Source organism: Lutzomyia longipalpis, chromosome 1, assembly GCF_024334085.1.
Source record: "Lutzomyia longipalpis isolate SR_M1_2022 chromosome 1, ASM2433408v1".
Classification (NCBI taxonomy): Eukaryota; Metazoa; Arthropoda; class Insecta; order Diptera; family Psychodidae; genus Lutzomyia; species Lutzomyia longipalpis.
The window spans coordinates 29,517,364-29,531,703 of NC_074707.1; positions in this window are offsets into that span (position 1 = coordinate 29,517,364).

Genomic DNA, 14,340 nt, shown 5'->3' on the forward strand with positions numbered 1-14,340 from the left:
TCTAAATTAATAGCACGTATTAGCATAAAATCAACACGAACAAGCGAAATGAACATAAACGTTGTTGGAAACAATCAAATGAGAATTTACATCAATATCCACTGTGTTTGTCTCGTATACTAAAGTACAATTTCTATGGGGTATACGGTGTTAAGAGGTGTCATTTATTTGGAATTCCGTTCTCGTTTGGCTTTAATTCAGAGGTGCAAATTGAGATTTTGACTCCACTTGACACCATCACCGGACGACCAAAAGAGAGCGTGTGTTTGTGGAATGTGGCGAGGAGATTTGCACTAAAGATTTCGTTATTCAGGATTCATCCATTTAGTTATTTATTCCATGAGATGCAATTTTTTGGACATGTCAGTGGTGCAAGAAAAGGAGTACACCTTTTATACAAATTTACACCAAATTCTACAGCATTATCAAGAATGTTTGATTGTTTTGTCGATTTGTTGTGGGACATTCTTGGAGTGGCGAACGATCAGAAAAAATGTTACTTTGATTGTCCTTTTTACCGCCATTCGGGGGACTCACCGATTTTTGATTTTATGAAGAACCTCCATTTGATGGGATGAAAAACACTGGTTCACATGCCTTCCCGTGTATTATTCAAAATGCCCGAATAATGTGCATTTGGAGCTTTATCACATATTTGTGCTTCTCACCTCAATTTGTGAAACAATGGGCAAAATTCTTAATGACTATTCTGCCGATTTGCCCTGGCAAACGTAAAGTTTCGGCTCCAACTATTGAGAAAAAAAGGTGACGAAATTCTTAACAAGATAGAAGCACTAAAGGAGAAGAATAAAGGTGATGACAAAAACTCATAACTTTTGACAACAATCCACTATGTCTGTGGCATTTAAAAATGAATTTAATAATAAGTCATCTTAATAGAAGTTTTCCATGTCAGTGAGGAATTTTAATAAAGATTCTCCCGGTGTGGACTGTATGCTTTATTAGCCAGATGTGTGTGCAAAAATGAGCCGTTGTCAGGAATGTTATCGCACATTTGGATGGTGGAGAATCTCCCGGTTGTGCTCCAAGGAACGCCAACAGATCACCATTTGTATGCGATTTTGTCACACAAAATTCTGAACATGACCTCGCTTGGCATAAGAAATGCTTGTCTTTATTTCATTCATCTTCATTTTCTTACCCTTTTAGCTGTGATTCTTTCGAAGAAAAGAATAGCACAGCTTCTGTGTACCACCTAAAATGCAAAGTCGTCAGATCGGGCTCAAACTCGGGATGAGCACGAATTAGAGTCCCCACATTCCAAAAAACGTATGTCAAAAAAAAATTCTTCCGGCCGTCCGGCCGGCCGTCCGGCCGGCCGGCCGGCCGGAGTTTGACGCTTAATTACAAGAGAACGGTAATAGATAGAGACTTGCGGTCAACGGCAAAGTTAGTATATCGACCTGATGTCGTCTCATGGTGAGGTCAAATCCTCCCCCCCACCCCTCCGTCCGCCATTTTGGAACACCCCTAAATTTTGTTTTGCCTATATCTCAGCCCCTGTTATAGTTAGAAGTCTGAAATTTTGATATGTTGTAGGGGCCATCAAGATCTTTCCAACGATGCCTCATTTTCGAAAATCGGTCAAGCCGTTTAGTCAATATGGCCGCCACAATTTTTCATCGAAAATCGACCATAACTCGAAAACGGCTTGACCGATTTTGATCAACCCGGGCTCAAATGAAAGATCTCAAGAAGCCCTACAACTCCCTAGAACATCGGAAGTTTCGAAAGTGACCGCTAGGGGGCCAAAAATCAAAAACAAAATTTTCGATGAGTTTTCGATGAATATCTCGGAAACTGCACTATGCATTTTCTTCAAATTTTAATATGTTATAGCTGACTATATTATCTAGCTCCATGCCAAAAATGAAGAAAATCTATGTCGCCGTTCTCGAGATATAGCCTTCCAAAGTTAGCATGTCATATCTCGGGTTCTACAGGTCCGATTTTGATCAACTCAAGCGCATATAAAAGGTTTCGTGAAGCCCTACAAATGTCTAGAACATTGCAATTTCGAGAAATGACCGCAAGAGGCGCTAAAGTCAATATTTTGCATATCCAAAATTTTTAAATCTAAATATCTCAAAAACTGCACTATGCATTTCGTTAAAATTTCAGTATGTTATAGCTGAGGTCAAGACCTTTCCAACGATAGGACATTTAAGAAAATCTATGGAGCCGTTCAGGAGATATAAAGGTTTTAATATTTTATTTAATTAATACGCTAATTCTCTGGCGCCCCGCGAAGCGGGGCGCCTTATATATAAGGTATATGAATATAAATGCAAAATAAAATGTAACGGTAAAATATAAATATATATAGTTGCATGTTTAATTAGTACGCTAACTATTTGGCGCCCCGCGAAGCGGGGCGCCTTATATATAAGGTATATAAATATAAATGTAAATGCAAAGTAAAATATAACGGTAAAATATAAATATATATAGCTACATGGTACAGATTAAGGAGAAGAGGGAATGTACATGGTAAGTTTCACTTACGGGCTGTGATTCTTCCTTCAGAGGCCAAGTTAAATAGATGTAAATGCAAAGTCTAATAGATAGCTGCAGAGTATGGATTAATAAGAAAAGGGAATGTACTGGTAAGTTTCACTTACGGGCTGTGATTCTTCCTTCAGAGGTCAGTCTAAGTGTGATATTTGATGAAAGTTTGGTGGTGGAAACTCTGGGGAAGGCTAACTCGCGCCACGAATCACAGCCACTGCGCGAGTTAGCCTTCCCCCAGAGTTTCCACCACCAAACTTTCATCAAATATCACACTTAGACTGACCTCTGAAGGAAGAATCACAGCCCGTAAGTGAAACTTACCAGTACATTCCCTTTTCTTATTAATCCATACTCTGCAGCTATCTATTAGACTTTGCATTTACATCTATTTAACTTGGCCTCTGAAGGAAGAATCACAGCCCGTAAGTGAAACTTACCATGTACATTTCCACTTCAGCAATAATGATATCATGCTGAGAAATTATCGTGCTCACATTTACGTACATAATATACAGGAGGGAAAACCTCAAAAAATATCGGACTGAGCTCTATATTTTTAGTTCATACTTTTGTACTTGTTGTCCTTTTACTTTTTATGTATGGTATTTAACCCCTTATTCTAATAGGTTGCGCATAAATTAATGCATGATTTTGCACGTGAAGCATCTTTAAATCATGCATTAACTTATGCGCCTCTCCTTATTAGGATCTTCGATTTGGGAAAATACAGAATGGACGGCCAAACCTCAACTTCAAGTAGGAGAATGGAACACAGCTGGAAAGTGCCTTGTGCCAAAAGAAAAAGTTTTTTTCCGCCACTTAATATCAAACTAGGCATTGCAAAACTAGGTTCGCAAAGCAATTGTCCTCACTCAGATTGTTTGGAACATAATTCTTTTCGTCATTCCGAAACAAAGCATTCAAAAAATTGAAGCCGGAATTTTTAATGGGCCTCAAATAAGGCGATTGATGGAGGATAAAGAGTTTGAGGAAGAAAAGTCGGAGACAGAGTTTGAGGCCTGTACTGGACGGACATGCTTTAAGAAGCATGAATGAGTTTTAATCGACGTGGGATCAACGGAAAACCATACTCGCCGGTAGCGTCGCTACCGGCGAGTTTGGTTTTCCAACTCAATTTTCTTGGGGAACAAAAAAAAAGCCCAGACTACGAAGAAGTCCTGACTGAGAAAAATGCTGAAAGCGTTTCAACGTCTAGGCGCAAGAATGAGCATAAAGTTGCATGTGTTGGATAGGCATTTGGATAAATTTCCGGACAATCTAGGGGCCATGTCCGACGAATAGGGGGAGAAGTTTCACCAGAACATGGCCCCTTATGAAAAGAGATACAGCGGCAAAAGTGTCAAAAACATTCTAGCCGATTACTGCTGGAATATCGAGAGGGGCCTTCCAAACCAGGAGCATAGGCGCAAGCGAGAAGGTTCCTCCCATGCCAACCAAGCATCTCAAAAGATGCAAATTAAACATAAACACGGCATATTCGGGGAGGATAAACTCCGAAATGGCATACAAATAGCCCTAAATGCTGCCAAGCAAAAAATCCGCAACACAAAAATGCGGCACATTAATGTCAATTAAAACAAAATATATATAACAAAAAAAAAGAAAGAAAAAAGAAAAAAATATTGAAGTAAATAAGTAGAAGTAAGAAAATACTGAAAATTTTGTTCTTTTCGAAATTTTTTTATAAAGTTTTATAAAAGATAAGATTGAAATTTGATGAAATTTTGATGAAAAGTTTTAAAACCCACACATTGGAGGTGGAAGAAATCCAAGAAATATTTTTCTTCTTGGAAAAATGAGGAAAATAGAAATAATATAAATTCCCAAGAGACACTCAAATACCTCATCGTGTATTTAGAAAAATATTGTGTTGAGAATATTGCTCTTGGGGAGAATGTGTGTTGAATTCCTTGTCTCAATTGGATTGGCTATCAAAATGCGAAGGTGATGTGAAAAATTTTTGAAATAAAATGTTTTTTTTTTTTTAAATAAAAACGTTCTTGAAATATCTATTTTTTGTTTTATTAGGAAAACAATGCAATAATTAATTATATACAGTCGTGCTCTCGTGGTAGGACCGTCGTCAAAATGACTTCTCCGCGGTAAAACGGCTTCAGAATGAGGAATTTTGCCTTCGCAGTGGGACAATTAGTGTTCTACCTTTCCAATAGTACTAATTGTCCCACTGCGAAGGCAAAATACTTCATTCTGAAGCCGTTTAACCGCGGAGAAGTCATTTTGACGACGGTCCTACCACGAGAGCACGACTGTATCATTATGATTGATTGAGAATTGAGCGGTAATTGTTTATCAATCTGCTTGATCAACCATTGATCAATCAGATTGATTTAGAATTGAGCGATAATTGTTTATCAATCTGATTGGTCAACTATTGATCAATTATTGATAATCAATTTGATTGATCAACTATTGATCAACTATGCGGACCTATATTGACTCAATATTGATCTCAATAATTGATCAATGATTGCCAAAATTTGTTTACTGGGTAACATGTTCTCAGGTCTGAATTGCTTTACGCATTCTTTTTCTACTCTTCTTTCCATAAAAATCGCGTCTTACAATTTTGATGTACTTTTAGTCCTTTCTTTATCATCTCGATGTTTTGAATAAAGTTTCTCGTCCACGCTAAACTCAACAGTCTTCATTAAATGTCAGAAAAAATCCATTTGTTTCATTACTTTAATCCGGTTTCTTTTGGGGCACCCCTTAACCAAAATTCTCAGATGTCCACTTTAAAATTGAGAAAGAAGTTATGTGCTTAAGCGAAATTCTAGAGAATTTTATGCGAAAAAGATTTGTCAGCATAAATTTACACTGGTATAAATCACACAAATTGACGACTAATTTATGCAGCTTACAATACACTAATCGCATTAGCATTTAAACTGTGTGAAAAAGATTAACCCCTCTATTCTCTTTAAACGTGTCATTTTGATGATCATCGCACGAATTAGGTGACAAATCACAATCAATTTGTGTTGGTTTCCAACAAGCCAAGTGATTCTTTTTTTTTTGCCTAATCAGTGGTGCGCCCAGTGAAATTGATAAATGGTGACAGAGTGAAAATAATAATCATAAATGGTATGATAAGCAGCACCAAATGAGTGAACACCATGGGAAGCGAGAGCCGAAGATAATTAGATGTGAATCGTGGAAAGAGATCACACATTCACCCAGCCTATGTGATCACTGAATGTGAATTGTGGTGAACGCCGCAATTTATGAATATTCTCATATCTGTGCGTGGAGCCAAACTAAAGCCGTGAATCATGTCCAAGCGGAGAAGCAAAAGCAGGACAATGATGATAATAGAGGTAAGATTAAAGGTAGAAAAAGGCGAATAGCCACCACCATCGACAATCGTTTAGTGGACTTCCTTTGTGTTTCACGGCTACGACAAAATATATACAAAACGGCGCGCGAAATATGAAAAGGATTTGCCGAAAATATGGCACAGGGGAAATAAATACAGAAAAAAGCGAAGACGATCGCAACATGAAGAAACACAAAATGCGCTAAATCGCAAGGGAATAAAAATAAGATCAAGTCGAAATGGGCTTGCGAAGACGACGATTCGCGACTATAATGTGGCAGAAACAGCAGCTCACCTTACAATTCCCGCGCGCGCGTTAACAAATGCATTCGATGGGTGAAGGCAAAAAGGAAGAATGAGATACCTTCTGAACAGGAGAGTCTCTCAAGTGCGCAACACAACTTGGTTCTGGAGAACCAAAGAATACAGAAAGATGCTATTTGTAGTCGATGCGAGAAATGTCATGTTCTATGTCGATTCCTAATCGTTGATTCAATCAAGTCGCGCGCGGCGCAATTTAAATAAGGGGAATTTAAATTAGCCCCGAAGCTTCTCTCGCCAGGCTCTTCTCTCGTTTGGATACTAAACAGTCATCGGCAACAGTACCAAGCAGAAATATTTTTTCATTAAAATTCTTTTTTCTTTAAAATTTTCAATTTATAAAGAATTTTTCATAGCGTCTGCATCTGAAGCTGGATGTCTAAATAATGACTAAACTAACATTAGAGCCACTATGTAAATCAACAAAAGACAACTCGAGAACTGACTGATATAATGCTATAAGATCTGATCATAAAATATTAAAAAAAAAACTATTCACGAATTAAGAGTTCTTTTACGTTCAAGGAACTTCTGCATTAACCCAAAGTGATTTTACTGAATAAGTCGCCAAGACTTAGAAAAGTCAATGTTGCATACGATCGATGGTCGCAATATTACTAATGTGTACTGTTAACTTCCAATAAGTTTGATGCAGGAAGGTAAGGAAAGTGGAAAGGCAGTCCGAACTCCGCAATCACAGCCAACATTATTATATATTTTATTCTATGTAGAGATACAATATATATAACACATATATTAGCTACAAGCAGTATTTATATATTCATGTATTTGTGGAGGATTTTCGAGAAGTGAATAATTGGTTTTGTTCTGATTTGATTTATGTTAAATTGATTGATTCTCTTTACGCCGATTATATTTTGTTGTGGCTGCTAAAGGAAAATTAAACAGAAATTAATTTCTCAATTTAGATAAGAAAACACTCTTTAGTCTTCTCTGTGTCTCCTTCTCTTCGTGTTCTTTATTTCATCGGTGTTTTTATTTCTCCTCCTTTGGGTTCTGTTGAGTTTATTCATTTGGAAACGTGTGAAGCTCGTTAAGCTTCTAAAATGATGGAATTTTAAGTAAGTGGAAAGGAGATGGCAGATGGGCAAAAGAAGTGATGTTGATATTGCCATGCTTAGCGAACAATTCATTAATTACTTCATGGTAAAATGATTCAATCTATCGCGTCTATGGAGTTATTATTCAACATTTGGACAAGTGCTTTCCAAAATGTTGACTTAATAAATTGATTCTGGAGGAAAGGTAGAGCAGTGCCGCCAACAACAACTACAACAAAAATGTTCCTTATATAATTTCATCCCCTAATGTGTGAAACAACATAAGTTTGCGAAGTGATATCATTTTCGAAGAAATAAAAGGACACTTTTTTTTTTAAATAAAAACTATACAAGTTCCTGAGAAAGACATGATGTATTTGTGTGGTTCTTTGCTTGATGTACCTTTACGAAGGAAATGTGTCAAAATGACTAAACAACATGTTTACGATAAAATACCACAAAGTCGATTGAGAACGATTTACAATATAAAGGCAATTTGGAATCAAATTTCACTCGTTTCCGTCTCAATATCACCTCAATATTTTGGGCGTTGAAAATTTACTTTTATTCCTTAGGGAAACATTTTCCTTTTTTTTTCATTTCATGCTCAATTCAATCCCACAACACCATTTTTATACACAATCCTCGAGACAAGAGCATTCGATTTTATCCACTATCCCATTTTTCCCTTGCCACCCAACCCCGCATAAATATCCAATTTCACTTCACACTAACATAATGATTCCTACACTGATAGAGATACCATTTTCATAAATTAATTTTTAACAAGATCTTCTCATAAGATGGTTTAACGATTGAAAGATATTTCTTTTATGTTCCTCTACTGATAACTGCCTATTTTCCCCTTTTTTATGCCACTTCAAATTTAGATGTTATATCCCCCCATATCCCATAAACCGAGAGGAAAAGTATTAGAGAAAAAAATCACAGCAGTGTCCTAGAGACACGTGGAACCTTCTTCTTTCTCAAAAAACAGGAGCTACACACATACAATGTATGTTCCTTTTGCAATGGGATAAATTTCCAAAGAGATTTGAGAAGAAAAGTGATAGGAAACAATTGAAAATAATTGACGAAGGGATCAATGGATCCCTAGTGAGAGATTTTTGGTGATTTCCCATTCGGTTTATAGCTTTCTCCATCACATATTTTACAACACTCCAAACTTATGATTTCACGACTTGATTCGCTTGATTCCTTCCATTGGGAGAATTGCAATTAATTTAATTACACATCAGTTTTATATTGAAAAAAAAATGTTATTGATTTTTTTCCTAGTCTTTGTGTACATATAATTCAAAGAAAGAAGAAAAAAGTCTGACATATTCAAGTGCGTATATAATTTGAAAAGCCATTGAATTTAAACGTCACGCGCTTAACGCCGAAAAAGACGCCGTGTAAGGCGAAAGCTCAAAAGAGTATTTTGTGTGTGAAGAATGCAAGAGAGTAGAGATGCCAATGATTTGTTCAATGAATACTGACTGGAATTGGCTTATATAAATTATCACAAATAAATGATTACCTGGCTGGTCTATTCATCTTGCCATGGGCGAGTGAGATGGAGATGAAGAGAGGAACAAAAAAGCTTCAGGTGTGTGTTGGAATTGTGTTTTCTCGAGAATTAGTTGCTTTTACGAGGCTCTATCAACATTAATTAGGCGACTTCTTTTTGGTTTCGCCTCGCGGTCCAACGTGGTATTCAAGGTAGAGCAACATACCCTGATTAATGTACCACCCGTAAAAGTGTTTCAATTATAATTTTTTTTTCATCTCTTGGATAGAAATATCTTTGACTTTTGTTGGCTTCCTTAATTCACTACAAACTCTATTTGGAAAAAAAATCCGTTTTTTTTTTATTTTTGAATTGATTTCCTTTAAAAAAAATTAAGAGAGAAAATGTGTTTTTCTTTTAATTTTGTGTCCTGTAATAAGACAAAAATATTAAAGTTAATCACTCGAAGGGGCTATCTTTATTCAAAAAATTCCCACCCAATACCTGAGCAATGAGCATGCATAAAATGGTTTGACTCATGGCTCATAATAAGTGTCGAATGGGACAAATTAATTAATATTTATTCAATATTCCAATGTCGTGAGTTTGCAATTAAAAGATCGTGTGCATGGGAAGTTTTTCTTCATTAGTCCAATATTTCTGAATACTTTTAATGGCTATAAGCACAATAAATCAATTTTATTTAGCATAAAACAGGGAAACCGCGGCATCAATGGCGTGAACTGACCAAAGTTTCTCCGTCATCTCCTTCTCGCATGCCCAAAATGTTCAACAAACAAGCTCAATATATCAAGACGAAGTGTGTATATGTTTCTTTTTTTTAACACCGAATATATTTTTTTTCTCGAATATTTTCCACTAAATACCAATATCACATTAAAATATCAAATATCAACCTGTTGGACTCTCAACAGGGTATAGGAGAGAAATGAACGAGAGTCCATCTTTTACGATCCGAGACAATGATCAGCTATTTTTATTGAGCCTATTCCTTTATGTGATGTAACAAATAATAAAAATTTTTATGACTCTATTAATGGTGTTCAGCATTGTAAGTTCATCTCTTAATTGGTCTGTGTCATTCAATTTTCTATATATATTTTGTAGAATAAAAAGAATGTGAAGAGAGATACCATATATAAAAGGATTCCATATTCCTTTTGTATAGTTTTCCTTTTTTTTCTTTTCTTTTCTTGTAAAAAACCATCACGCATTCTCGTTGATTTCTATTGTTGCCGAAGATCACAGAATTTTTATATTATCGCCCATCAGTGCATTCTTTTCTGCCTAATATAGCCATTTCGTTTAATTAATTGCGTTGAAATGTAAATTAATCTGCTCTTTTATGTAGCTGATATATTATCGAACACAAAAATTAGCATACAGCTTTAACACCACGATTTTGAATCATTTTTTATTTCCACACACTATTTTTTTCTTCCTCATGCAAAAACAAGAATTCAATGTACCAAAACGTTCAAAAAAAAACGTTCAAAAAAAAAGATATCGTTTATATATAGGAGAAAAAGGCGAGAAAAACTTTATTCTATAATGGTTTTATGTTAAAAAAAAAGTGTTTCTGGTACATTGTTCTATCTTTTAGCAAACATTTTCTTTCTTTTCAATTTTCTAAACTAATCATTAATTTATGATTCATCACACTTTAAGCACATAATTGTGTGTCTCTGTAAAACCGACAAATGCTCCGGCACAAAAAAAAACATATAACATAAAGAACACATTTCAATCTTCGCCCCCTTTTTGCTTCAACAGATATGTTGAAAATTAACAAGCACCAAAGCTAATAATAAGAACAGAAAAAGCCAATCTTAACATCATCCACCCATAAAATTAAGCGTATCTAAATGCATCATCAACAAATAGTCCTGCATATGGTAGAGATTGACGAAAGAATCGTTCAGTGAGAAGGAGGAGAAAGAACAAAAGTGGAGAATTTCTATTGCATATTGCCTCACATTCCCGCACTTATGCCCACTTTAGTAGAAAATATTAAAATTAGGAGAGAGAAAAAAGTATTAGTTCCGTATGATGGTGTCTGGTGATCGGGCTGTTTTGTCTTTTTATGGGTAACTTACTAATCGTACGCTCGACTTAAGACAAATGTCAGCATTTTAATCCGCCCACCTCTTAGCTTTCTCTCTCATTTCTCCCTAAAGCAAGGGAACACACTACTATATTACATATCAACGCACTGCAGGACCTCCAACAAATTGAGATATTTTAACCGAAAAACGGAAAAGAGAAACGATACCACCCTCGTCGAAAAAAAGGCCGTGTGACAAAATCATGGGAAACTCAATCATTTTTTTTCCATATACAAACCAGGGTGAAAGAAAGGACATTTATTTCTGTTTAAGAGGGAAAAAAACCAAACACCTTTCAGCTTCATTATACTTGTCTAGCCAATAAAATAAATGCCTCTCCACGGAGATTGTGGAATAGTGTACTCTGGCTTTATTTCCCTTTCTTCACAGTTTTCTAATGAAGATCCACATTATAATAATGTAGTACGTGGATATCCACATATAGTAAATTTGATCAACGATCATAAAACAGAACCCAAGTTTAGGAGGGAAACAAAGAGAGGGAAAAATAACACTTTGGGCAAAGAGATTTATGTTTATTCTCTCTTTAGTGGCAACAAGAACAACAACAACAACAAAAATCTATCATAATTGGCTTAAAAGTTTATACGACTACTTAAATGGTTAGACATCTTGACCACGTATAATATTTCAATGTGTCATTAAATTAGCAATAAAAATGTCCCTTGGATTATTTACCTCTTATACCTTGTGAATTAACAAATTTAACATTTAGCCTTAACCCACGAGGAATGTTCAATGTAGCTCCACGAATCACTAATGGGCATATTCTCATTATTCGGTATCTTATAAAAAATTTTGTTTTGGTTCCACACTCGGATAAAATTATAAAGAAAACATGTTTAGGAAAATTCGTTTGAGGACTCTTTTAGGAACTTTTTTCCTGATTTTCAGCTGCGTTAATACAAGATGACTTAATCTAAAAATTAATTTAAACAATTTTTCGCGACGTAATTCCCAGAATAATCAAAAAAAAATTCCATGAGTGAATGGTATTTAAAAATCAACACCCAGACAGGATCAGGAAGTAACCCTGATTGGTCGAAAACCTCACTGCACCGCTCAAGAAATTTCTCGTCCATCTGTTGTAGCCTTTGTATTGGAGCAAAAACAACTACCAAATCCAAGACAAGAGAAAAGATTTTTACCTTAAAATATAAATTCTTTAAAAATATCTTTTTAAAAAAAAAATGATAAAATATTCAGTATCCTTCTAAGCGAAGTCCACAAACTCCACAAGACAGAAAGGCAGCAACATAGGAAAGTAGGAAGACAAGTAGACATGAAAGTAGCCCAGAAATAGAGAAACCTGGAAACAATGGCCACAAGGATTCGAAGAAACAAAGAGAGTAAATTCAATGATTTTCTTCTTCAGGATCAATTAATCTTTATTTCAATCTAAATCGCTAAAATCCTTCAGAAAAGCAATCTCCTTTTCGTAATGCTTCTGCACTTCTGCAATCTCTGAAAATAAAAATAAAAATTAAATGTTTTCAACAATGAAAATAGAATTATGTAGTTTTTTGTACTAACTTGTCTCATCTACACCAGCATCACGCATATAGTTGAATATGCGCGTTAACTTTTTCCTGACAATTGCGGACCACTTCCTCGTATGCCAACTTTTCAGTCATTAGAGACTTGTATTCCTCCTCAAATTTCTTATATTGTTTCAATAAATCGCGAGCCTCCATTTTCACAAAATAAATTTTGTTTTCGCATAGTTTGAACCGATCAATAGACTATCTGGCTTTCAAATGACTTTTAGGCTTTGATAAGCATGTTCTATCTATAACTAACACACTCCCCACGCTCACCATACTCACCACATTCAGGATTAACTTCAGCAGAGTCTTGACCAATAAAATTAAGTTCACAATTTTCTCACATTTTCTTAAGAATTTTCCAGCAAAATTTGGTTTTTCATGCTCAGAAAACGACGTAATGTTAATTGGCATCAATATTTCAAAATGTTCAAAGTTCGAGCGAAAAAAAGGCCGCAAAAAATACTACAAGTTGGGCCCCCATTTCTTCAATAAAGCTCCCATTGTGACCTCCGGAGCACCCCCCAACTACTTTTGAAGCCCCAAAAATGTGCTTTTTGTCTAAAACTTGGAAAAAAGAGAGAGTTAAGCATTAAATTTTTCCAATTTTCGTTAAAAATCATTCAAATATTTCTTCGCGCTTTTTTAAAGGTGTATACAGACACCAATTAATGTATCCCATTTAAAGGAATTTTTTGCGTAAAATATGACCGCTAAAAGTCCTTATTAGCATCATTCATCGTAATTCTACAACGCGTAGGTATATGAATTTAAAAAAAAAATCTTAATTGCGGAGTTTTTCTGGCTTTGGCGGTTTAGTAAAAAATAAAATAGTAGAAGAGCATCGTTTTAAGATATTCTGAGAATTTCCAATCTAGAAATTCAATCTCACAGAATTAAACGTAGAGCAAAATGAAACTTGTAGAAATGATGGGGTTTATGATAAGCCACTGTCACACTCTGTGAGCGATATTTAAATGGAAGATCTTCTCTATTCCATATCACGTAACATAGGAAGAGATGTTTTAATGTGAATGTGAGAAAAATTTTAAACAGATCAAAAGTGTTACTTGAGGGATCTGATTAACACTTTTTCTTTTTTCTTACATTTATTTTCAAAGTAGGAAATCAATCAGCGGAGCTTCGTCATAATTTTCTAGTATAAACCCGGAGCGTTTGGAAGCTGTTGATGGAGGCATTTAGCACGAGGTTGATCTGACGAGGAAAGTGATCAATGGATATGAAGTGTATATAAGTGGGTAAAAATAGGATCAAAGAGAGGGATGAATTAATTTGCTGATGAAATCAATGTTGACGTGTGCTGTGAGACAACTGCAGCGGCAAAGTAAAGCCATTACATTTCAAAATGGCGCCTAAATTGTGTGAAAATTGAACGAGTGCGCGCGGGGAGACGCCCGGTGCTGCGGAGCTGTGGTGTGTGGAAGTGGCTCTCGGTGATCGCTCCGGGGAAAACAAATAGCAGTTGAGCATCTCGCTATTAAATTGTGTTTCGAGTTGAAAGTCCGACAATTGGGCGGAGAAACTATAAATTTATTTTGTTAAATAGAAGTTAAATGCTTCGTATGGCTATGAGCAGATCGCATTACACTCTTGCACTTAATGTTACTGACTTATGGGACGATGGGGCATTTTTTCTCCACACATTCGAGATCTTCTCCCTTTATGCCGAGTGTTTGGGGTTTACCTCAAAGTGCCTACATTATGTGGTTGCGCACGGTTTAATTACACGTGTGTGCATCGTGGAATAAAAATGGAATAAATTTATTGAGGCCGTCTGTATTTATTTAAAGACAAATACACTTCAGCAGAAATGCAATAAAATGGTGCTGTTAGCAACAATCCA